The sequence below is a fragment of the Trachinotus anak genome, unplaced genomic scaffold (genome assembly GCF_046630095.1).
Source record: "Trachinotus anak isolate AG129_WGS33_773 ecotype Australia unplaced genomic scaffold, CSIRO_AGI_Tana_v1 ptg000011l, whole genome shotgun sequence".
NCBI classification, from domain to species: domain Eukaryota; kingdom Metazoa; phylum Chordata; class Actinopteri; order Carangiformes; family Carangidae; genus Trachinotus; species Trachinotus anak.
In genome coordinates this window covers 5,523,199-5,550,091 of record NW_027273862.1, presented here as the reverse complement: position 1 = coordinate 5,550,091, position 26,893 = coordinate 5,523,199, and the positions used below count along the sequence as shown (strand labels likewise).

Here is a 26,893-nt window from a genome sequence, read left to right as displayed (position 1 = left end):
CAATTTCCCAAGCTGAAGTAGAAATGCTCATAGAGGAAAATTAAATCCCATGCCTGGGGCTGATGGGATATTTATCTCCCCCATTTTATCTACTGCTCTCTTCCTACAGCAGTTGGCACATTTTCCATCAGTGACATTCTCCTTCAATCAGTTGCACTGTGTGTGTACACTGAGACACAGCTCTCCTCTCATGGCAAGTCATGGCTTCTTTTTTTTAATAGGTGCGCCTTGGAACCCAGATGAACTTAAATGGAGGCAAAACGCTGCAATCCTACACCCTTGAAGTGGAAAACAAAGGGAATTTTCTTTTCCCAAAAACAGGTGTACTAATTGTTTGGAGGTTAACAAATCAGTCCTAATTGGCTGAGTCAGTTTGAGTCATGTACACAGTTGCTCATCTTGTTAAATGATGCACTCCTCTGCTGTTAGCCCGCAATGATCAGGGGTGATCAATTGTTGATTCGATCCCTGTCTTTGGCCAATCAGCTGCAAATACTTATACCCCTGGATAATGGAAAACATGACAGCCTGACGTCTTTGTGGACTGTTGTCTGTTGTTTTCACTGTAGGCTGTTATTATTTCTTTTTTGTGTGTCTTTTTGATTTTGTCTTTGTAGAAGCTGACAGCTGTCACTACCAGCAGGTAGTTGAGGTGATGAAAACCCATTCCTCTCTCCTCAGTGTCCTATCGATAGAAAGCGGTATTGACCGGTGCGCTGACGTGGAGGGAATTGAACTGCAGGGGGCTGGTGGAGTCGGCATATGTCCATGGCCCTGTGGATTCATCAGCCTGGCTGACTGTCAGAAGCCTAGTGATTCTACTGGCAATCAATGAGCCCTTTAAGTAGTGCATGGTACCACAGAGACGCTTGCAGATGACATGTTTAAGACGAGGTCACAACTGGGTTTCTAATGAGAGCCATGGATGACTCCCATAGGCCTGAAAACCACTTACTGACACCTGGGAAATGGAGAAAAAAGGTGATGTCTCACATAATGGAAGCATTTGTAAGACATCACATATTTCATTAGTTTCCTGCCAGTACTGGGGAAAAATCCATCACTGCTCTCATGCACCACACGCCCACTTGAAGATGAGAGTTGGTTGAGATTTTAGAAATCATTATTTTCATTACCTTAAGAGTTAAATTTGAACGATGACCACATGTATTCACACACACACACACACAAAAAAAGCATTTTTCCAAGTGTGTAATCCCTTACAGACCCCCCTGCTGCAAATGATTTACATGTTGAGAAATTCTCATCATGTAACATTTGATAATGAGCCCATGCCGAGTGAAGGCGCCACTGATTGGCTTTGAGTTTGAACCAGTACACACACACTCGCTCTCTCTCTTTCTCTCTCTCTCTCTCTCTCTCTCACACACAGACACACACACACCCCAATGGTGCTTCTGATTTGCTTATCAGTCCTGGAAGTTTTCATCATTAGCTTTAGCTGTGGTGCTAGCTACTGCCTAGCTGTAGGGGGGGAAGAGAATGAAGATAGCAATCTGCTTCAAAACAATTCACAGTTGTGTTTGAAAGCATCAGCAGCGAGCTGGGAGACACTTTTGGGACACAAAGTGCTATTCGATGCTAATCAGGGAGTGTAGCTCGCTGAGTATACACCTCACAGATGATGGCCATGAATCCATGTTACTGTAATTACATGCATGTTCAAATATCACCACCAATCACTTGCTGTACTTACCGTCACACAGTTTCATTGATCTTTGCTCAGAGTAAATGTTGATCATTTCATAGGATAATTATAACCCAGAAGATGGAGAGAATAACAAATCATGTATATACTGACCATTCTGAATGAATGGTGGTGCTTTATCGACTTGATTTGACATGATCTCATACCTCCGGTTGCCCGAGAAAAATATAATGCTGAGCTTGTTCTTTAAACTTTAGAGGGCAAACATCAGCTCACAGAGTATGTGCTGCATATCCATCATTTTGAAGTGCTCCTGCTTTCTGTGCAAGTCACTGTAGTTGTTTTAGACCTAAAATGTAGAAATTCTTTTAGCATTAATAGTGATATATTCCTGAGTTCTTCTTAGGGGTATCGCTGTTCCTGAATGCTCCTGATTTCTTTTTTTAAACACCAAATGCTATGAGGAACGACATGTTCTGAACCACTAACTTGACTGTCTATGCACATACATACAAATGACATGAGTACATGATAAAATAAAGCACAGATGAAATGATAACAAAATGGCAGAAAGCCCTGATGCAGATATTGACTGTGTAATTATGATGAGTGTGTGTCTTGTGTGGAGATCTTTGTTTGTGCGTATTTTTATTTTTCAAACTCACAGGTGTTTTTCTCTGCTTCCTCCCACATAACTCCCTGCATGGAAATATTTAAATCCCATGAAGGTGTGTCATCAACATGCAATTACTCTATACTCTCTAAGAAGTAATGCTTACATTAAAGAACAAACTGATGCTAATTCCCAACCTCATTTATATGCAAATTCTGTTTACAGGTCCGTTGCCATGATCACAGTCAGACTTGGGTGAGAATATGTTTTCTGACTGCAGTGTTTCGGGGATATGAAGGGCCACAGGGATTCATCTGAAGGTGTGTGTTTGGTTTTATGTTCGTGATGACTGATGCTGCAGTCACTCCTCCACCCCTGTGTTTTTAACACAGGAACAAGTCTCACCAACAACTCTTGGCTGAATTTTAGCTGAACCTATTTTATTATTAAGATTAGCTAATGGCTGTTGTTTGGTTCTCCTATTTCCTGAAGATGAAATATTTTATATTTATATAATTATAAACTGTTGTAATCCTGCCTGTTAAGGAGCCTCCTAATCCCCTAAACAAGCCAGCTTCGGTTGAGCTTTGTTAAACAAAAAACAGCCAAAGAGAAGAGCAAGCCACTTTAAACTTCGCACATCATTTTCCCAGAGTTGAAAATAATGATGGCTTTAGTTTCACCTCCTGACCTCTGCCTTGTAATGGCTTCCCTCAGCTTTGTCTCTTCACACTCTGGTCAGCTAGGGACTTGTTCACATGATTTGGCGTCTCTCAAACTGCCACAAATCTTTCTACATCAAAGTCAGTGAGCACAGGTGAGGTGAACAGAGTGCTGTGCTGTGGGGCTTCTCAGTAGACAGTAGACAGAGAAAAGTTCAACTTTTTACAGGAGACCACGTGACCTGGACTAACTAAGAAAGATAAGCAGAGGAAAAGGCAAGTGATTCAATGCTACAACACAATAATTAATTCAATGTACAGGCTGAGCACTGATTAAATTAAATAGAGCATTACACTGCAAAGAAACATTACATTTAACACTCAGTGTGAAAGAAATTCGGTGGACCAAATTGGGCTCAGAGCATTCATATAAATTGCATTAGGTTAATCAAAAGCAACAATTTAAAAAATGTTGGCACTCACTCTTACTCTGTAGGGAAAAGGCAGGGTGCTGATAGAAAGTAACCTGGTCGACCATGATCACATTCAGGCTTCTACAACCTTCAGTGAAACCACGTTAATATACAGGTGGTGGACACAATTACAGGATTGTAACTGTGTCCACCACCTGCAATGCCTGTCAACAATGTTGACGTTCCAACTAGGGATGAGCGTTGTGATAAAAAACACTTTTGATCGTGATGAATTTCCATCATCATGATAATCATTAATGATATAGAAATTCAGGACTTCATGCAAACGTTATCCAATCCAGTCAGTTAACGTTACCACATAATTTTGTACGTTCCGAATGACAGAATTTGTTTGAATGGGCTCAGTGAAAAAGAAAACAGAACATGTAACCAACAACAGACAGCATCAGTTTTTTAGAGCATTTTTAGTTTAAAGCATATTTTCATGATTATCGCATTAATATTGTGAATTGCAATTATTTTGGCCAGGATAATCATGGCATGAAATTTTCATATTGTCCCATGCCTAGTTCCAACCCATGAGTCCCTAGTAGTCATTCCTGTGAGCAGTCATGGTCAGACCACACCCATCTTTGAACTCTGCCTTCAGTTTGATCTCACCTACACACCTGTTTCGTGACTGCATCTTGCACGGTTTTGACACTATTGCGCTGACAAAATTTCTCCACAGACAAATGTGTCTTAAGTCACATACTTCCATACTCACACTTGCTATTTTAAGTGCATTCACATTGGTATGACAGGAATGACAAACTGTTTCATCTTGGTTTCATCAGACCAGAAAATCTGGTTTCTCACAGTCTGAGATTCAAAAATTTGACTGAGGAAAGGCCTCTGTCTGGCCACTCAGCCATAAAGCCCAGATCAGTGGAGTGCTGCAGTGATTGTTGTCCCTCTTGAAGTTTCTCCCTCCTCCACACAGGGTCTCTGGAGCTCAGCGAGTGACCATTGGGTTCTGTTCACCTCTCTTACCAAGGCCCTTCTCCCACGGATTGTTTGGAAGCCATCTCTAGTGGGAGTCCTGGTTGTTCCACACTTCTTCCATTGAAGAATGATGGAGGCCAATGTGATCTTGGAAACCTTAAATGCAGGAACATTTTTTTGTGTCATTCCCCAGATCTGTGCTTCGACACAATCCTGTCTCTGAGCTCTGCAAGCAGTTCCCTCCTCCTGTGTTTGCCTTTCCAAATCGTGTACAATTAACTGAATTTACCAGAAGTGGACTCCAGTCAAGGTGTACAAACATCTCAAAGATTATCAAGGGAAATGGGAGAAACCTGAACTAAATCTCAAGTGTCATTACAAGTGGTCTGAGTACCTACTAAATGCACTGTTAAAAAAAAAATGCAACGTGACAAAAATAAGTGAGCTGTACAGGGAGTGGGGAGACAGAGTTTGGTGATGCTGACAATAGCTTTGTATTTATCGCTCAGTTAATGGCATCAATCTTCTTGTCTGTCTCTCATCTCATTGCTGCCTGGCCTTTGTTAACTGTCGGTGGTTTGTTCAGTCTGTGACATCATGTGTTACTTTGTGTTGAAAAGAGAATACAGTTTCTACCTTCTCAGCTCTTTTTTACTGTGTCTAGAATTCATTTTTCTTTGCAGCAATTTCACTAATTCAAGAAAGGAAATTGTGAGGTTTTGAAAAACAGGTTCAAAGATTTTCCTCAGACTTAAAGCCTCAGGACGCAACCAACTCCCAACTGTGATGTGCTGCTGAAGTCTGTCTCTCTCATTAAAGTTCTTTTTACATCTCGTTTGCTGTCATTTCTCTCTCTCTCTCTCTCTCTCTCTCTCCGTCTCTCTTACTCATTCTGTCTCTCATTTTTTCCATCCCTTATTCACTGTATGTCACCCTGGATAATAGTGTCACATCACTGCCCAAACTGTGACTGTCTTTCTCCCTTCCGATTCTGTACTTTCCTGCTCATAGCATCACATTACAGCTGGCCTTCTATCTTACTAACCACATACAACAAGATCTCTGTAATCATTTGTAATTGAATTCTATAAACATCCTTTTGTCAGCTGTCTGTGAAGTGATAATCTTGTTCATTTTTCGTTCTTGTTGGGTGGGTGAGGTTTCATGGGTACCATAACTGAGTGTTGTTGTGATTACATGCAGCTGCTGAAGGCAGGTGACTGATGCAGTGGTTTGTGTGGCTGCAGGGCTGACCGGCTCGCAGGGATTCGACTGTTTGCATCATGGCTCCTCTGGCATGATGTCTTTTTGCTTTTTTTTAAATTTTTTTTCCAGTGGGGGTTTTGTCACAGTTATTCACAGGCAGCTTTATGATGGCAACACGAAATAACATGCAATCGCGCTGTAAAGGAGGGGGTGTAGGGGAGAGGACGAAATCCAAATGTAGTTAAGCGCATCTGGCTGCAGTCGCTCAGAAGAACTGGGAGAAAGAGTTTGTGCACGTGGACATGGTGACCTTGAGATGAGCTCTGGAAGAAATGGCTGAGCCGAGCCCCCAGAGCGCTGAGGTGAATATAGAATCCTGTCAACATGAGGGATGTCGTCATGCTGTTGTCTGCTAATAAAAGAAGCCATTATTCTTTCAGAACATCAAAAACAATGCCACCACTGAGCCTGTGCCCTAACAACCTGAAGAAATTAACCACACAGACACGTACGCAATTCTCAGCTCCAGTGTTAGCTTTTTGACATTTATTAAAACATTGCCAACGCAAGTTCATCACAAAACAACAGAGCTTTTTTATTATAGTTGACTATTAATGGTCAATTTGGCATTTGCTGTAGCTCTAAACTACCTCCAGGCAGTGCAGCTGTTTGTTAGAGGTGGGGGCTGGGAAAGAACTGAACATAATGCCGTTTAATTTAACTGCATATGCATTTCACGCCAGTAAAATATCGCAATTTACAGTTATGGTTCCGTATCTACTGCGGTAAATCTCAGTGTTGGGGAAGAAACTGCTTGAAAACATGGTAAAAATCTGTGCAGTTAAAATCCATGTCATCCTACATACTGTGGTTATTTTTTTTTCTTTGCAGGCAGTGACAGAAAGTAATAACAGAAATTTGAAGAATTGAAAAACCATCAGACTCAATCAGAAATGTACGATAACCGGCAATGACGTTATTCAACACAATTTAGTCATAGCAAGAAAGGGGAACAGTATAGCAGACAAAAAAATTGATTTTAACATCACAGTTTATCAGTCGAATCTTTCTTTAGTGCAGAAACAGGTTAAAATTGAGCAATAGAGGAAACAGGAAAACTCAAGCACTGAACTATCTCCCCAGTGCAATAAATGCTCAGCAAGTTCTTTTTAACTGAGTCCCATGATTTTGGTCTGGACTAACCTCCAGTGCTACAAGATGTCGAGCCATTTATCTGGATCACAGGAGAAGAGCAAGTATCTGCCGAGATAGTGCAGGGGCTGCAGAGCAAACACGCAGCAGGTCAGACTGGGCAGTGGCTTTGGATATGAGAGAGACACAATGGGACAAAGCCGAGAGGGGTTAAACTGTATTGAAATGTTTGGATCCCTTTCTTGCTGTCCAGGCCTGTGACATTGACTTATGATGGCACCCTCAAGCCTGTTTTGCTTAGACAGTTAAATGACAAATGGTCCTGCCTGTCAGCCAACATCTGTTATTCATCTGCAGCCTGGACTGGCACTGCCAGGCCAGCAGGCTGCATGGTGCTGGCCTTGCAGCCAACATTAAAGCCAACCTCCTACAGCTCAGTCATGCCATTACAGCCAATCAGCGACCAAACACTGTTATCTGAGCTCCTTCAACCGAAAACACACCCAATCACTAATGTCAGTGTGTTTCAGAAACCTGTATTCAAAGAGTTATTCATCATCAGTTGTTTAAGTTGAATCAATTGGACTGAAAAACTAGTAGAGATTAATCTTTAATTATTCCAGGGAGGGAAATTGTGTTGAGCCAGAAATAATAGAATCAAAAGAATCAAATTAAAAAGTCTTTAAAGTGTGATAACACAGAGTAAGATGATAATAATATGAATACAGTCATCTCACAATTTCAGCTGAAGGAACTGTTTTAATGTGGTTTTTAAATAACATTACAATCATCAGCTGAAATTATAAAGTAAGTCACTCCATCTGGCCTTTGAGACCCTGTAGAGATGCCCTAATTACTCAAATGCTCAAATCAGTTGCCTAATGCAGCTTCACCCTGAATATAAATGCATGAGAAATGATTGCACCATTATGATGGTGTTATCAGCAGTGCAACTTGGTAAGAAATAAAAGAAACTACACCAAAAATGTAAAATTACACAGGATGACGAAGGATAAATTAAAGTAGTTGAAATTAGTGAGACAAATTTCCTAATTAATGAGTGGAGAATATGTACATATGAGATTAAACTGAATAATACCAACTGGCTGTTTGAAGTGATGTTCAGTTTTCTGCTCAGGAAAAGAGGGAAATTACTCATCTTATACAGCAGAACAAATTCCACATTCTGCTTTCCTCTCCACCGGATGACACAGCTATCTATCCTCTGTTGGTGGAATTAGATTTTAAGTCAAGGTTAAATGACCAAGTGTTTGTGCTGTATTGTGTTTGGACGCTCTTTAATGCACCGTTTTGTCAATGATTATGGATAGTAGGAGAGCTGCACCTGTGTTTAGGGACTGTTCTTTGCAGCCTCTTTTCATTTATGATGGTTTTATAATGCTGTCTCCTTCATGGATCACACTCTCACAGGCACAATACCGTACAGTGCTGCAAACTTTATTATATTCAACAGAGGTTAAACACACAGTACACACTGCTGTCCTTGAAGAGCAGCAGTGTATATTGTGGCTCCACAGAACATCCAAAAATGACGTCTGTCCTGTGTGAGGATGCATTAGACACAAATGGGTCTGTAGAAGAGAAGAATGCCCTATCCTTCCTTCAGGTGTTAGACAGCTCCTTATGAAGACTGTTCTTTGCAATAAAAAACAGTGGTGGTCTGGTAGGTGGTACAGATCTAATTTTTAGTTGTTAAACTAAACTTGACACTTATATACAATCGGCTGGGCAAATGCACTGCTTATCTACAGTATCTTTACATGGTGCCTCCATGACATGTAAGGTTTCTCCAAAATCCCTCCATGAAATTAGGCAGGCAGGGGCGGCTCTAGAGTCCGTCAGGGCTCAAGGCAAAAAATGATAGGGGCGCCCTCCAATCAGCGTTTATCACAATCATGTAATAAATAATAATAAAAACCAATGACAAATTGTATCAAATGTATGACATCCACCAACATTTTTTATTCCAAATGTTCACGTAGGTAGAATTTTAAATATATGAATATTAAGAACATAAAAATCCTTGTAATTTTCAAAATATAGACACAAAGAATAACAGAAATCTAAATCTTCCATTGGTTGTTTAATTGGGAGGGAGCTGCAGAGACTGCTGTGGAGTAAAGTTGGTCAGCCCTCGGGGTCTCCTAACAGCCTGGGGCCCCAAGCAGTTGCCTGTTATCAACCTGCACTGCTGTAGGCAGAATTGGAAGACAGGCTAAGCAGTTGTAGAATTAGACTTCATTTTAGAGCAATAGAAAGCATTTTTCCATGCTGTTGTTCCACTTCATCTGCTACAGAACTACACAGCACAGTGTTGTCAGTAGGTCTGGCAGTAGTCAAAGCAACCAAAATGTACTCTTCTCCATGCAGATTCTCCAGCTCTTCTTGAGGGATAGGATATGTAATTCCTCCAGCGTGTTCTGTGTCTTCCCCAGGGCTTTCTCCCACTTGGACGTGCCCAGAATACCTCCAGCAGAAGGCACCTGGGAGGCACACTGATCAGATCCCCGGAAGACTTCAACTGGCTCCTTTCACAAGGGCAGAAGTTGTGGTCTGAGTTCCTTCCAGATATCTGGAGTCATCACACTTCACTGCTTCAGACACCCTGTGAAAGAAGTTTATTTTAGATGTTTGGATGCCTTTGTTGGGTGTCATTTCGTATTATTTACTCCCCTCATTTCCTGTCACTGTCTATATTCAAATAAAGGCACAAAAAATGCCCCAAAAATACTAAAAAAGACAAAAATCTGTGAAGTACAGTTATTCTCTTTTCTTGTGTTGCAAGTGAAATATTGGAAGAGGAGATTGTGACTATATTTACTGCAACTTGGCTGGTTGTCAGAGGCATACAGTGGCAAGGCAGTAATTCTAGTTTTCAATATTTCATATCATAATATCATTTTCGAATATGTTTTAAATACAAACATTATTCATAGTTCTTAGTTTTTAAAACGTGCCACTTACTCATGTTAAACAGGAGAAATTAAGCACAGTGTCACCGGGATGCTGTGAGGTCATAAATGCACTGGGCTGCTTGCTTGAGATGCACTCAGCAGACACATATTATCCTGTAAATCTCCCCAACTCCAACATTTACACTGGAAAAGAACTCCAGATTCATCAACATAACAAACCATTAAAAGGCTTAAATGATGCAGAGTGATCATTAAATATGAGAGCTGATGCACTTATTTGCATGATGTGAAACTGAGATGTACAAGCTGTAAAATAAATGAATTTGAAATTAAAAGACACTGGTCGTATTTGCCTAATTTGCAATGTGGATTTGGAAGAGAGACAAGTATCTCATCCCTCATGATAAGGACCATATGGCTTTCTACTATTTGTCCAAGTGACATTCTGGTGTCAGGTATGGGCACTGATAGGAAATCTTCTCCAATACAAAGAACATTTGAGGTAGTGTCAAGAGGTGATTGGGAAAAAAAAAGGTGAGTAAAAACAAATAGAACCCTTGATACCTTCAAAGCATTTCAGAGGTGTAGGAGGGGGCACAGTCACAAAGCCTTGAAAAATAGAATCCAAGGAGAAAGTCAGACCCTTATTCTAGGAGAAATACAGGCCAGGGGGAGATAAATAGAATATATCTCTTTTTTTTCTTCAGAGCTGGGCTTCATGTCTCAGTCTGTCTGAGGCTACTGCAGTTTTTCACCTCGTTGACTCGTTAATGATGTGGTAAAGACACGTATGAAACCAGTTAGATGAACTCTGTGAGGCAGAAACACGGCATCATCTGCAGTGAAGAAACAGTATCATGTTTTGCATGTTATGAAGCATGGTAGCAGGCTCACGTTAATCGTTTTTGCTGCATGACTGAAACAGTAGTTTGTTGTTTGTTAAAACACAGTTGTGACTGTTTTTGTCCTTCCACAACACTGATAGGAGATGAAAGATGGACAGAGGACTGACCCTTTGAATATCTTAGATGCTACGCAGCTAATTTTTTACATGACTTGTGGTAAAAAATGTCATTGCTTAATTTTCTCAATTAACTTGCACTGATTGTTCTAAGATGTTGTATTAGAGTTTGTTTAAACGTCTGTACCTGACATACATCTTAAGTACCACTGGTCACCTTTTGATGAAACATCAACCTATTGGGCTTTGCCATTTGAAAAAAAACACACCGCTTTAACTGTTTTAGTTTCTTTTCATTGGACACAAAAAATGGTTCAATATAGGTTCAATATATGGTTCAATATAATATTCAAGCTAACTGGTTTGTACAAAGTGTCCTCTGAACACCTACTGTGTATGTAAATATCAGCTAGAGAGAAAGAAAGATATCTCAGGTGGACTGGCCATAAACTTCCATAAAGTTTAAAAAGCGTTCACTGGCCCCCGTCAGTGCTTTTGCTGGCCTCTCTGTCTGCCTGTCATTTGTGTGGGCCATGGCTGAATATCTTTCCCAGGTCGACTGTAGACCAGAACCAATACTGGTTTGGTCTTTCGGAGATGGAGAATCCTACGAATTTCTAAAAGGCTCCAGCTTGACTCAGAACTGACTTCTCCTCAATGTGTAAGCAACTTGATGCTGCATAATGTTACATGTCTTTTTACCGGCTATAGTAGGCATGCTTTTCATAATTTTCATGTGATTTTATTCATTTGTGCTTCTCGTTGTTTGTTTAGTGAACACTTTCACTGGGCTTCATAACATGCTGTGGAGAACATGAAACAGCCAAAGGGATGGCAGAGGTGTGCACGATGAAGCATTTGTTTTGGTTCAGGATGTTTGTGGTCTAGACTGACATCTCATGTCAGTGACGGACATTTACAGAACCTTTAAAGACCTCTCCAATGAAAATCAAATTTTTAACCTTGTTAACATGTCCATATGGTGTTTTTAAAAAAAAATATATAATACAGATCATGTCATGAGTGAAATAAGCAGTCAATGCCATGACTGCATATTTCCAGGTTGGAACTGCAGTGAATCAATGTCAGACTCGTAACAACAGATTCAGAGTTTCATAAGTCATATACCTGTCATGTCAACTTGTGGAGATAGGGCTGGGCAAAATAAACCCAAAACCTTGTCAGTACTGAGAGCAAGAGTTTGCATTAGCACACCACTAACACTGTGTAAGCTTCTACAAGCTAACAAACAACATAAACAAATAAAAGATGCTAACTGGGCTTACCATTCTGATGCATCCTCTAGTCGCTGTTTGGGTACACAAAAACCCCTCATTCCTCAATAAACTCCTGAATCTGGGTCTGACTGAGGCTCAAATATGTGGCCGAGTCTCCGGCCGGTCAACCCACTGCAAGCAGAAATGTTTTCCTTATTTCATTATTTATGTGTGAAGATCATGTTAAACAAAATATTCATCATAGTAGAGTATTTTTACATAATTTTAAAATGCCTGTCTAAAGGTGGTAGCTGTAGTATTAGTAATCATGGCAACAGAAGCAGAAATGGAAATGGAGTTTTAGGAATACTAGTAGTAATGATGTGATATATAAGTCACAGAATCAGTGGTGGTAGCAGTATTATAAAGACTACAGAATGCAGTTGTGTCAGTAGTAAAAGCCAGAGGTAGTAGCAGTAGTCTTTGATTCAGTAGAAGTGCAGCATCATAGAAAGAACACCAACAGCACTGAACATTGCAATAATATCCATGTTGTGCCAGAGAAATTATAATTTCAGTATGCAGATCAGTAATAACTTGATACGTGTTATCTGCCATGTTATGTTATCTAACAAAACTGATGTCACATAAAAAATATTAAGAGTTATTGCAAATGTGCATTGTTCTCCCTTTAAAACAGGGTTTTTAAAATTATTATTATTCAGTATGAGTACCAGGTACAAAGCATGCAAACTGCATTGAAACTGGGACAAACCCCAACAACTATAATGTGGCACAGCATTTATCAATTTATTTAATCTTATATTTATCTTGCATTGACTTTATTTAACCTTCTTTAACAATTGAGTGAGCCTGTTGAGATTAAAGCTGTTTTGCCAGGGAGACCGGACTGAGAAAGCAGCATCATGGTTAGCATACAGATGCAGAAAAGCAAAAGGACATTTGGAAAAGCAGGAATTTATATGTATAGAAAATATATTAGAAATCCACTTGTTTTTCTCTGTACATGGCCATCTGCAGACAGATTATAAAATTATATTCTGTAAATTTAGATATTTTACAATACTATAAATTCTGAATTTATAGAGTTTCCCATATTTCGTCATTTTGTAAAATAAAGATGCTGCTCTTTTCTGTTCACTGTTTTACTGCTTTAAAGTACTGACAGCCATAAGCAATGACTGAAGCTGGTCCACCTAGAATTAAACATTTAAACATTTAATTTTCAGTGCATGTGTGGATGCAACTTTAACATGATTTCAGGCTCTGGTGATCTGTCTGGCCTTGTCTCGTTGTCTGTGTTTTTTTGTTTTTTTACCATTTCAGTAGAGCTGTTTGGAGGTTTTATACACACAAACGTTAAGTGAATCCACCAAAATCCTCCAATATTAATCAGACCTTGACTCACCTCGTCTTGACTCCCTGCAGGTATGAAAGACCTTCCCAGCCCAGAGGATGGACTCCTTCAATCCCGTCTGAGGCTTCACAGATACTCCTTCCATCTTAACTTAAAAACTAGACAGCAAACAGATTGAATTGGATATTAGTTGTTCTATGTCATCCACCACTGATGAAAGATTGATGAAAGCTTACTTGTTTATTTGACCAAGAAAGGAGAACCCTTATTTGAGGATATTCATACAGCAAACCATGAAAATCATCCAGTGTCATGTGGTGTGGTGCAGGGAGAACGTAAGAAAACACCTTCCAGGATGCCTGCCTGTAAAACCTACAACTAAACCGGTTTCAGTCTGCTAGAAGCAGCTGCTATACATAGAGTTTTAGTTTCATGTGTTGGTATAAATAGACAAGGTGCATTGTTTTTACACAAAAGTTTGGGGGACATAGCATATCTTCCTCTCAAGCTTGGCCAGAGAACGTGGAGTCTACAGTCCCACGGCAATGGGGGGTTACATCAGGGTTCGAATTATTGGAGGAACTGGAAGGAGTCTGACCCCCTGATTAAGACTTTGACCCCCTCAAAAGTTGTAAAAACACACGGGGGAAGTTGAAACATTTGTCCTTCTGACCTGTAATTGTAAACATTACAATATATTTCCCATATTCATGCCAGGAAGAATCTAATAAGATCTCAGACACCCCTCAGGTGGACCATACCATTTCTTAACCTTGATTTCAGCCTTAAGTCTCTGCTCCTGTGCATCTCGTGGACACTGTAGGTAAATTTAAGCAGCAGTAACTAACCATCTAACTTGTTTAATACTTTACTTTATTACCATCATTATTTCTGAAATAGATTGTGTCAAGTATCTATGGATGAACGCTGATGTTGGTGTGTAACTTTTGCCTTAAGTTACAGTTAAGCTAACTGTTAGCTAGCTGATAGCGCTTGGCATTTCATTACCAATATAAATGTAATCTATTACCTAATTTTAGCAAAAACTGGAGAACAGTAATGAGCAGTGAGACAATGGAGGATTAGTAAACATACATTTTGACATCAATATTGAGCTCATTATTTTTATTTAATAGTATTTTGTGTTGTTGTGGTAATTTAGTTAGCCTTTTACCTTTTACCTTTTTTTCACACAGAAGTTTTACCTTGTTGGGTGATTGAACAATATTAAAGTACATTTATGCTGATTGCTAAGTAATTGTATTAGCAGTGGTGGAAAGTAATTAAGTACTAAGTACAATTTTGAGGTACTTGTACTTTACCTCTATTATTTCCAATTTATGCTACTCTACACTTCCACTGCACTACATTTCAGAAGGAAATATTGTACTTTCTACTCCACCACATTTATTTGGCAGCTTTAGTCAAACAAGCAAGATACTGTAAGGATGGTAACACTTCAGTTCAGCACACACCTGTGCCATAATGGGTTCCTTCTTACCCTGGAGAAAAAGTTGGTCCACCTGATTGTCATTGTATAAATTGCACTTGTTACATTAAATAGACTAATTTTTTACCCTAATCATCATCATCATTAATCATTTCGCACCTTTCGTGACAATGTTACTCAGAGCTGCTTGAGTAAAAGGAATATTAGAAACAAAAAGTACCAATTAAATTACACAGTAAGAACAAAAAACAAAACAAAGAAATAGGGAAATTACTGCACCAAAGCAATTAAATAAGATCACCAAATAAAAAAAAACAATTTTTTTTATAATTAGGATTTCAGAAGAGAATAAAGGTGGATACAGAACTAGCTAACCTGAGATGCTCAGGCAGGTTATTCCAACACCTTAGGTTATGAACAGGTACAGAGGTCAAAAGGTCACTGATATAAAATGAAGCAAGGACAAGTGGTTTTATGAGCAATAAGGTATTTACATGAAATCTTAAAGTAAATGTGGTCGCTGTATCACAGGATGTTGTGCCAGCTGTAAATGATTTATGCTATTTTGCCTGAGACCAGAGTGTAATGTGTTGCACTAATGCAGACAAGATGAAATAAGAGAATACACCACTTTTTCTAGGTTACCTTGAGAAAGGAATGATTTTATTATCGAAAAATCCCTTTGCTGACGAAAACAGGATTCTGTACTCAGAGTCAGCTGTTCACAGAGAGAGGTCTTAAAGACTTAATGTAAGCAGACAGGCTGTCAAGTTAATGCTGGAGAGCTGGTTTGGCTTTGGGAGCCATAGAATCTTTCCTGATTAAGTTTCAATAAATTTTGAGGTGTTCAACTGTGAATGTAAAACAGGCAGGTCAGGGAAATTAAACAGGTAGAGTCTGATGCTTTGGGTGGGAGGTAGATCAGCAAATCATAAGCGTCGCAGAGGAAGGCGACATAATGTTGTTGAAAGATGTCGCCCAAGGGGAGAATAGAAACTGAGAAAATAATTGGCTTAAAACTAATCGGTTCACTTCAGGATCACAAAGACATCTGTTTTTTTAGATTTATACTCATATGCTTATATTGCCTTCGAGCCAGACTCTGAAACTTGGTGACCTAATATGAAGTCAAGTATGTAAATGCTACAAGACGTGGGTTTAAAATAGTGTATGTGTGTATGTCTTTCAGGACTTGGCTCTACTCAGGATCTGCCCATCCAGTTCAAGAGCTTGATCAGACTGGGGTGGGAAGCTGTTGAGCATGACACACACTTTTCCCCACATAACTACCCTCTGTTTCTTGTTGAAGTCTTGTCTGCTCGAATTGAAGCCTGACACACCTTCTGACAAAAATTATTTAACAGTCCTTCATTTTCAGTGCCTTCAGGGCTTTCTGTCTCAACTCCTCCTGTTAAGCAAAGCCTCAGTGTCAAAGGACTTAAGACTGAAATTCACTTTGCAGCAGGGATATAAAGAAGGATAAACCCATCTAAACTCAGTTTACTTACCCTTTGATAAGTAAAATAAGGCTTTCCATCTTTTTGGTCCGACATAAGTCCTTTCATCAAATATTCAAAGTATCAGACCAATAAAAGTGTTTATTTTAATCTGCTACTTACACAGAGAAAATAAAATGAGCTCCACATATTCACACAGAACTTCCAAGTACAACCAAAGTCGCTCCCTCTTGCTCAAACAGTAGCTGGTACAACAGGGAGGGGTTAAATACCTGGCTTAAAACTTCTCAAACTGTATTTGTTAAAAGATGGAAGAGTGTCAGTCAACCAGTCTCCTCACCCACAGTCAGCTCCACATTACCAGTCATTGGTCACAATTTGTCAATCACCACTAAAAGTAGTCTTACACCAACTTTTAAACTTGAGCTGAAATTTCAATTCTCCTCATTGTGTGCAAGGAAATATAAACTGTGAGAATATCACAGCCACTGTGAATATTTTCCAAAAGGATAAAACCATTTTTGGACTCATATGGAAACATGTCTAATCTTCAAGCCTCTGGCAGGGTGTTTCCCATGGCAGAAGTTGACTGATGAGTGATGTTTTTTCCCTTTTTCAACAAGCCCTTCAGCTGTTAGCAGTTCAAGCCATCTGTCTCTTCGCAATAACAATTGGGAGGACCCAATGTGTTGTTAATTTTTTATCCTGTTGGGGCCGGCTGTGGCTAGGGAGGTAGAGCGGGTTGTCCAATAATTGGATGGTAGGTGGTTTGATGCCTGGCTCCTACAGTCCGTAGGTTTGAGTGTCCTTGAGCAGGATACTGAATGCCCAAATTCCCCCTGATGGCTCTGCCACAAGTGTATGATTGTGTGTATAGGTTTGATGTAAATGAACGAAAATGTAAATTATTTTAAAGCACTTTGAGTGGTCTCTAAGACTAGAAGTATAGACTAGCTATATAAGTGCCATCGAATGCAGAGTTAGCAAGCTAGGAAAGGAAAGTGCAAGCTAGTTAGCCTTGCTTGCTAACATTAGCACTAATGTCACTTATCGGTCATTCTACTTCAATACAACTGAGTTGTCTGCTCCTCCTGCACATTGAGTACTTTATCCATCCCACATTTCTTAAGCCTAATTTTGATTGTCTAGCTGGCAGTGCCTGTCTCACTTTCGCCTTTCCAGTTAGATTCAGTAGATCTAGCCATGAGGTTGTACAACCAAATGGATATCCCTCCTCTTACCCCTCCTTTCCAAGTGTTTAGCCGAACATACAGAGGCCTTCAAGCACTGTAAAAACGTTAAAGGAGCCAGTGTTTGGTTTGTTCGGGGCTACTATAGAAATAGGATGGTGCAACATGATCGTTCCCTGTGTAAATATGAAGGGCTCACTCTAACCTAAAATGAAAACACAGTGTTTCTTAGTTTCAGCCGATTAAACATTGATGAAAACATAATAATAAATATTATATTCCATGTCTGCCAATAGATAACAATTTTTAAGAAGTTTTAAAGATGTGAAAACAAAAAGCTTTTGATTTTTACCCAATGATAAGGACAGAAAACAGGGATTCCCTGATGTTTTCTTCCTCTACATTCCTGTTTACTGACATGTTGCAGCTGAGCCGAGCAAAAGAAAGCTGTTCCATTTGCCACTTAAAGATCTGAAGCCAGCGCTGTATCTGAGGGCCTGTGACAAGTCAAATAAATTAAATCCCAATTCCTCATCTGTCAAAACAAAACTCAGAGGAAGAAAATGAGAAAAAAAAACTACATCATACGTATCTGTTATCGTCGCATGTTATATAGGAGAATGTTAGAAACAGAGACACAGTGTATTTCCATCTGATAATATGAAGCTTCTTTGGTCAGACATAGAAATATTTTGCTTCAGCGGTGGTCCATATTACTAAAGTAGTGATGCCCTGTCCTCATCAGATGTTTTTGCATACAAATGACATACTTACAGCAGTTTAGTTAGCAGTAACGTAAAAGTGAGTAATGACATTATTAATATAAAATGATTGAGACTGGAACTGCTTCATTTCAATTTTTCATCTCACCTCTCTTCTTCTCCAGATATTAAATGATTCTGCCCCCACTTGCAGGTGATTTTGATCCCTAATATGGAGCAGTCTATGCCAGGCCTTATTTTTTTAACTTTAACCTGTGGCAGAAAACCCATTAAAAGCAGCACTGAACATTGCTGAAGTGTGGCGCTGTGACACCAGGTGTGACCTAAAAAAAGGTAGAAGGCATAATTAGACACGGCAGATTCAGGTCAGAGAGGGCATCGGTCTCTGTTTCACTCTTCTACAAATTAGCAACAGAGCGGATGTATTCAAATAATGAATCCTTTCTCCCTGACAGAGCTCGCGAAGACCAGAGAGGAAAGTGGCAGAGAATCAGAGTGTTACAAAAAGCCCAGAAATCAGAAGGTGTACGCTGACAGCCTAACATGGATGGTTTTTGAATATCAAGTGAAGGCTTTCTTCCTCTGATGAATACATATGGCCAGGAAGAAATGATATATCCCTCCTTTCCTGACTGCAATGATGATGCCCCACGAATGCGAACGAGAAGCAGATGGTAGCCCACGCATAGACAGACCACTACTGTTGATATTGCATATGATGGAGTGGGAAGGAAGAATGAACCTGTGCTCACAATAATGTAAATCATCCTTTTGAGAGCAGGTACATCTGCCCTAATTTCATACTTCATATGGGGATTTAGAGATACAGATTGTGATGTTGTTATAGTTTAACAAAATAATCTGCCCTGAAATCATATTTTCTCAGTCAGCTTCTTATGAGTGAAAAGATCTGACATAAACACAAGGTTTTTGTTTTTTTCACATAAAAAAATTCTGTATCTGTGTTTTTGTCTGTTTCCTTTTTATAGGGGCTTTAAGGGTATCTTAGCCTTAAATAAATCTTTGTCTTGAAAGAGAAATACAGGATAAATGCAAATTCCATGATGGCGCATATTTGCATTTGAATGAATCATTTGATTCTGTATTGCGTTAGAAAATGTACATTTCTTTTTTTTAATTATTATTATTTTTTATCGGCTTTTTATGCCTTTATTATAGCTTAGTGGAGACTGACAGGAAAGGGGGTGGAGAGAGGGGAATAACATGCAGGAAAGAGTTGGACCGGTCAGGAGTCAAACCGGTGAGTGCCTGCTAAGAGCGTCTTGCGCTCAACATGGTACGCGCCCTAACCACTCAACTACCAGGCTGCCCCAGAAAATGTACATTTCTTTATAACAGGTCAAATCTAAAATATGGCAAAAACCTGTTTAAATGCAAAAAGTCAGAGATAAGCAAATTACTTCACCGTATTCAAAAAGAAAGAATTTCCTCCCTGTTGACTTGCAAGACTTCACAGTTAAAGCTCACTATATAAAAAATGTTTATGTAAAAGTACATGTTGTGTTACCTGTCTTGCTCACCTGAATCACACAAGGCTACCCCAGAATCATGAATTAAGGCCCCATAGATTTGCCCTATTTACATGGAGACGATTTGAATTTTAAACAGCATTCTGTCCAGAGAAATATTTTTGTGCAGGAATGTCCAGAGAAATCTATTTGCCTCTGTCGTTAGCCCAATTAATATACATATTTTCTTGGTTTGTAGCTCAAAGCAAAATATTGAGTAATACATCAAAAATGTTCCAATGTAAAATATATATTCCAGGTTGGCAGACATGATTGAGTTATCTGAATTTTACTGCCACCACCTATTACTTGCTATTTGTATCCATGTGCAGAGTCTTTAATGTGACTTCTTCCTGCCGGTGTGCACAGTTACCAAATGCAGCCACCCGCATGGTGAGTCAGGTTTAGTCATCCGTTCCTCCATCTGTGCCGACCTGGTGGATCTGTGGCTGCCAGGTTGACCACGTCAGGAATCCTTTGGTCAGTGCGGTCCTTATCTGAAGCCTGTCCCCGTGCAGAGAAGAGATGCAGTGTGGGTGAGCTCTACTGGCATTGTTCCAGTCCATCGGTGAGGAGATTGGAGAGGCCTTCCTGAATCACCTCAGAAACACCGGTGCATGCATTCAGATCTGCTTCAAAGACCAGTGGAGCATGTCAGGGGGATAGACCATGCCTCCAGGCCTATGAGATGTAAAATTCAAGAGATGCAGGCAGTTTGGTGGCTTAGCCCAGTTTAATCTTTCTGCTCAGTGCCCCTTGTTGAGTCGTGCATTTTTATTAAGTCCCAATGACAAGGAGTGAAAAACCGCGTCATGCATATTCACAGCCAGCGACGTTTCTCCCTGTCCTCCACCGCAACTAATTGTTACTGTGCCCATCCAAGCGCTACTGCCCTGATTCCCTGTGCATTCACGTAGCTTTACAGCAAAGCCGGCCTGCTGACAGACTAAACTCTGCTACTTAGAAAACGCTTGTACGCAGGTATGACTTTGTCGCCTCCATGTTGAGGCGGATTGTGTTGGGGAAAGTGTAGATAAACAGCAGGGTTGGAAAGGGCATGGAGCACAAAGAGATTCAGCATCTGACTAGTGTAGAGAGTGCGTGCGTGTGTGTGTGTGTGTGTGTGTGTGCGCGCGCACAGGCAGCTGATTGTGAGGATGTAGAGGGAGCAGATGCTGTTCTGAAGAGACGCTGAACAGCATACAAAACACCTGCCTGCTATGACAGATCACCTGTGATCCCGGAGAGATACAGCAGCCGTTCAGCCCCACTGAGAGATGTCACAGGAGGTGGCTTTAGCTGACTTTTTCACTGATAGATTTTTTTTACAAAGAGATGAAAGATTGAGTATGACCTGTTGCTTAAAATAGCCCTCTGACGGTGTCTGCAGCTTTAGGATGAATAGAGAGGATTGGGACAAATTTTTCACCTCTCCCTGCACCTTACCATTATTGACTATTTTCTAAGCTCTGTCCCCCTTAATTACTGATGCTACACCTGTCATAGCTACATTTTTTTGTTCCTACAACCAAAGACGCTCCCTCTTGCTTAAACAGTAGCTTGTACAACAGGGAGGGGTTAAACACCTGCCTTAAAAGTTCTCAAACAGTATTTGTTAAAGATGGAAGAGTGTCAGTCAGCCAGTCTCCTCACCCACAGCCAGCTCTACTTGACAAGTGTCACAATTTGTCTGTAACCACTAAAAGTAGTCGGATACCAACTTCTAAATTTGAACTGAAATATTAAGTCTCCTCACTTTGTGTGCAAGGGAATTTAAATTATGCTGATATCAAAGCTGCTGTGCATATTTCAGACACACATCAGTTTATATGTGTGTGTATTGCATGAATGTGTGTGTGAATTGGTGAATGTAAATGAATGAAAATGTTAATTATAGTAAAACACTTTGAATGGTCTCTAAGAGTAGAAATGTAGACTAGCTATGTATAAATGTATGTCCATTTATTTTTATTTCCTGGAAATGCAGAGTTAGCAAGCTAGGTGATTAGTGCACTATGAAAGTGAAAGCTAGTTAGCCTGGCTTGCTAATGTTAGCACTACTGTCAGTCATCGATCGTTCTACATTTCTATTTAAAGACTGTTGGTTATGCTCACTGTAATAACAACTCTTGCCAGTGGATTTAATCAACTTAGCTAGCTGGCTAATTAAGCTAACATTAAACTCCATACTTTGGTTGAAAACGCCATCTCCAGTTGACATTTTAATGTCAGAAAATTGTAAAAGAGCCTCACCAGAGTTAGTTAGTACTGGTGCTAATTTGGCTGCTTAGCTTGCATCTTTCAAACAGTATGTTTTTTTTAACAGTACAAGAGAAAAGGCTAATGCTAATATTACCCTAAAGTCTGTGCAACCTAACAGCTTCCGCACCGTAGGGGGAAAAGTAAATGTGGTAGCTGTGAACATGTAGTCTCACAAATTAATGTAACCTATTAGTAACCTACTAGTTAAGGATACAACCAGAGTTTCCCACGAGAAGTTGATGAGTCAGTGCATCAGTTGAGAAAACCAGAGCACGTTCATCTTTTTTTTTCACATCGCAGATGATGAACAAAAACATTAAAATGTGAGTTTTTAGGTTAAACATGAGAGAAATGTACAAGAGGATGGTGCGGGGGCGGCTGAGATGAACTGACAGTATATGTGCAGAGGAGTGAATGATATATATTTTGAAAATAAGATGTAGTGAAGAAGACGAGACAACAATGATAATATTGAGAGTTCATAAAAACAAAATTAATTAAATTAAAATTAAAAGTGCAACCAATTTATTTTGCAACAAAAATGTCGAGTTGGCTGAAAATCCTGACTTGGAAACAACTGTACTGCAGAGTCAAAGCTGTCCCCCTCTCGCTGTCTTGAAGGTTATCCACCAAGGGAAGTGTCACAGTCAATCAGATCTACACCGTGCTCTCAGCATAGGTGGCAGATCATTACAGACCCTCACAATGACACCTCACCATCCTCTTGCACGCTATTTAATTAGGTAAAAACAAATTATGCAGTGCGAGCTGTTCACTGCGCAGGAGGAAAACATGAAGCATTGCTTTTTGTTTTCCTCCTCCATCTTTTCTCTCTTTGTCTATTAAGTATGCTTCACTTTGCTTGTATTAAGCATGCCTGAGTTGGTTATGTACAAAATAAACATGACCAACTGTGATGTGTGGAAGAAAGACTGACATACTGAGTACTAATATACTGAGTATAGATTCTATGTATGTGAAATCTTGGAGCCATGAATACAGCATGCTGTTCCACAGGAATCATTGATTTTTTTTTTTTTTTTTTTTTGCCAGCACATTTATGCTGAGAACATCCTGTTCAAACTAATCCCAAAGGAGCTCTGTTGGGTTTAGACATGGGGACCAAGGAGAAGTTACTGTCACTTTTCTGAAACATCTTTATCCTGCAGGAGATCTCAAATTGAACAAGCGTCGACTGTGAAAGCATTGGTACCAGCTCTACCAGTACCAATACCTATCATGTTGTCCTTTTTTTTCTATGCTCATATGTGATTGTCTGGAGGAGCCGACTGTTTGTGTAAATTGGAGGTTGTGACTTATAAAATAGATTCTCAGTGTATATGCAGAGAGAAGGAAGGACAGGCAGCGGCTCTGCAGGGTGAAGCTGCGGCTGTGTGGCTTATTGAATTGAAAAGTGACACTGTACAGCAATTGCACAGCCCCCTAGGGGTGATCAGGCCACTCGCATTATTGATTAACACTCCCCACCTCTCCTCTCCTCCAAATCTCTTCAAAGCAGATTACTAACGATCAAGATTTATCACATGGTATCCAATAATATTATCTCCACAAGGAAGCTATCAGAAGTCTTGCTGTGTGGATTAGCCAAGGTTGAGTTCATAAGAGCCTGGGTAAAATGATTGCGGCTGACAATTTCAAGAGCACAGAGACGGAGCTATGGGGTCTGGGTGAAACCAGCACCTCATCTGTAGCACATCCGAGAAAAGAGACATTTTTAGAGAGCACAGCATACAATTTATGACAGATGCTCCAAGCATTTATTTAAGCCAGGCATTCAGTAGTATGACATGACTGAGATAAGAGGTAGGAAGACACAAAAGGGAGGTTGAGAGCTTGTGATGTCAACAGGAAGAGCCATGCAGCTGTTGAGATAAGCATCTTGAATGCCAGTTTCATTATGGCAGGAGTCTACTCTGAGAGGCACCAAGCACCACGTATAGAGCTGTTCTCCACGTCACTTCATCTAAATTTACCTAAAGTGTGTTTCCATACAAAATGACGACCATTTCCGCCACCCACAAGTGTGCCAGGGCTTTCTTGAGCTCCGCAGCTTGAGGCCGAATTTGCAGAAAGATGGCACGCGGCCTGATTGGGCTGTAGTTTGGACAGCTGCCCTGACAGACGCTCTGCAACCCAGGTTTTGAAAAGGAAGTGAGCCAAACACTGCACAGGCTTCCCCATAGGCCTGTCTGACAAAATTCTCTGCATATGGATGTCCATCCTGATATTTAACATATTTATTGTTTAGTTTGTGGCTCCAGAGCCTTAGACTGTACCCTTGAACTCATGAAATGTTTTTGAATTATGCTCGAAATAAAAAACTTTATTGGATTTTGCAAAGTATTATTGGTCATCAGTCTTGAAATTGTTATCAACATTGATTAAGGGCATGGGCCTGTAATTATGTTACCCCCTACTGTCTCAGTTATAATATCCTTACTAATGGTGGCACAACATTACCAGGAAGAATCATTTATCCCTTCAAGACATTCCCAACATGTGTCATACATCCTTCTGAAAGCTAATCGTGTGCAGAGGTTTGATTTAGATCTACAGAGGCAATCGTCCTGGTCACCTTCTGCAATCAAGGCTGTGTCATTTTTCTGCTCTGAAGGGAAGTGAAGGATATAGTGTGCAGTCAGAGGAGCCTGCAGCCATTCTGCCCTGCATTAGAGTGGCAGATATTAACAGGCCGCTAGTACCAATAACCCCGAGTATGAACTGTCAGTGGCACGTTAAAAAGAGCAAATGAGCCAGCGATCAGCGTCACCTGAGGCTGTGGTGCAAGCACAATTACCCTGCAGGAAAACACCCTAGCACCACAGATATGATTACTGCAAACCGTTTTTTGTCTTCTCGTGTCTGTTGATGGATTCCAGTCAGGAGTGTTGACATTTTTGAAAGTGTGTGTGTTCTTTTACATGCTTACTGAGCAAGGTAAAGCCCAAATAGCAAGGTTCTGCCAGGTGAGATGAATCAAAGAGCTGAGGTGCTGCCAGATGTTCTCAGAGAACATTAAGGAGCCGATCGGATTAGCGAAAGGAGCAGCTGGTCATCCAGATGTTTCAAGCATGTGTGTTAAGGTGGAGCCATAAGCCTCGGTGTCTTTGATTAAAAAGTCAGTAGTTATTTACTCAAACCTCTTCAGATGGCTGGCAGTGCGGTCGACCATCAGACCGTAAAAGGGAAAAATTAAGCCAGGGCATAGTTATCTATAAAGCGCCGTTAGCAAGCAGGACGTTCGCTGCAGGACGTTCGCTGCAGGTTTTCAAAGGAAGCAAACCAATAAAAAAGAGACACAATAAATAAAACAAACAAAAAAAGAAAATCACAAATAGAGACAGTGTTATAGCCTCAATGTGTGTTTGATGTGTGTGTGTGTGTTTCTGTGTGTGTGTGTGTGTGTGTGTGTGTGTGTGTGTGTGTGTGTGTGTGTGTGTGTGTTAGGTTTCTCTCAGTTTGTTATTTTAATCCAAAGACAGCCATTACACTGTGATATCTGACATGGACAGATTAACCTTTATCACAGCTATGCAGCTGAATGGGCAAACTCAGACAGCTCACCAATACAGAACAAGGAGAAAGGGCATTTAAAGTGCTGTTTCAAATACCACCATCCTTGTGATTAAGCCTTTGCCTGTTGAGCCTCGCGGCTAGCTTTTTCAAGTCAAGGCAATGTTAGTTAAATATTTTTCTGTCCTTTTCTTTCTACTTCTGTTAGTCTAAGTGCCTTCATAAGCCTATAGGACTTGACAATACTTCAAATGCAGCAGCAACGCAGCTGTGAAGGTCAGTCTCTTTGCAAGCAGGTTCTTTTTCATACAATATTCATCAAAGCCTAATTTCAAATGAAAGAGAAATGACACGTGGAGCTTAAAATAGGGAGTGTCAAATGTAAGAGGATGAACAAAGACTGTTTCACAGATGGGATGGTGGAGAATTCCAGTAAATGGCATTATATTGTCTTACTGTACAGAAACTTCACATTAATGGAGATTTATACACAGTGAAAAATCCAGTTTGACTCCAATCAAAATGATCCGTAGCTAATGTACTGTTTGTCCTTCAGGGACAACAAGGTTAATCTAGTGTTTTCATTGCATAATATTTCTTGTACATTTATAAAACGGGTCTTACACTCCTTCCTATCGGCCTCCTGAAGATAACAGAACTGAGGCTTATTTTACTGCACTCTCTGGAAGTCTTCCGGGATAATAACGTCAGCTAAATGTGTAAACTCTCAAGCTGTATTTTGACTGGATTAACTGCACCTGTGTCTGTACTCCCATCCGTACCTGCTGTAGCATGCCAGTAATTTTTACAGTCACACCAGTAAAATTTCAATCCCTTTTTTAACCTCTCTTAAATACCCAGTAAAAATAACCTCAGACAAAACTAGACCTATACAAACTGACATCCCTGAGGTTGTTGGCAAACTTCTTCCCTCCCAAAGCATATGGTTGAGAGCCATCTGCTCAGACTGCACCTGAAAGTGCAGAAACATTCAGTTCACCCCAAACTGAGACCAGGCACAGAGTCTTTGCTGTAGTTCACTTGTGTATGTGTGTGTTTGTGTGTGTGTGTGTGTGTGTGTGTGTGTGTGTGTGTGTGCGTGGGGGGGGGGTTCTTTTTGTATCTTTACCCTCCACAGCTGTGCTGGTTTGTTATTGTTCAAGTGAATTCTGAAAGTGATGCATGGTATTTATGGTGTGATATTAATGCTTAAATTACGTTTTTAGTGAGCTGTAATGTAAAGCCACTGTCTGAAGTTTAAATTGAGTGTAAATAACAGCTGTGTAACTGTTAATGTTCTTGGTGGAAATGAACAGTGGAAACTCAATAGGTGGTTTTAGCACCTGGAAAATATAAGTCAGATTTGTATTGGTCTATATTATATCATTTTTCATTAAAAACTGAAGCTGGTGTAAATAATAAGAGGAACTCAGATGACAGCCGTACTGAAGTATCTGCAGCCAGATTTCCATTCAAATTCAGTGCAGATTTACGCAGTATTTCAAGCAAATTGGCAAAATAGATTTATGTTAATGTG

At 40.1% G+C, this 26,893-nt stretch overlaps 1 long non-coding RNA gene across 1 annotated transcript; it reads right to left on the bottom strand.

Annotated features, from left to right (window-relative positions):
- Nucleotides 1–5,829: 5,829 nt before the first annotated feature.
- On the bottom strand, nucleotides 5,830–25,247 carry LOC139628324 (uncharacterized). Its single transcript, XR_011692750.1, has 3 exons — nucleotides 19,934–25,247; nucleotides 9,706–13,370; nucleotides 5,830–9,346 (listed from the first exon to the last, which is right to left on the bottom strand). It is a non-coding gene; the product is annotated as an uncharacterized lncRNA (long non-coding RNA).
- Between the last annotated feature and the right edge of the window lie 1,646 nt (nucleotides 25,248–26,893).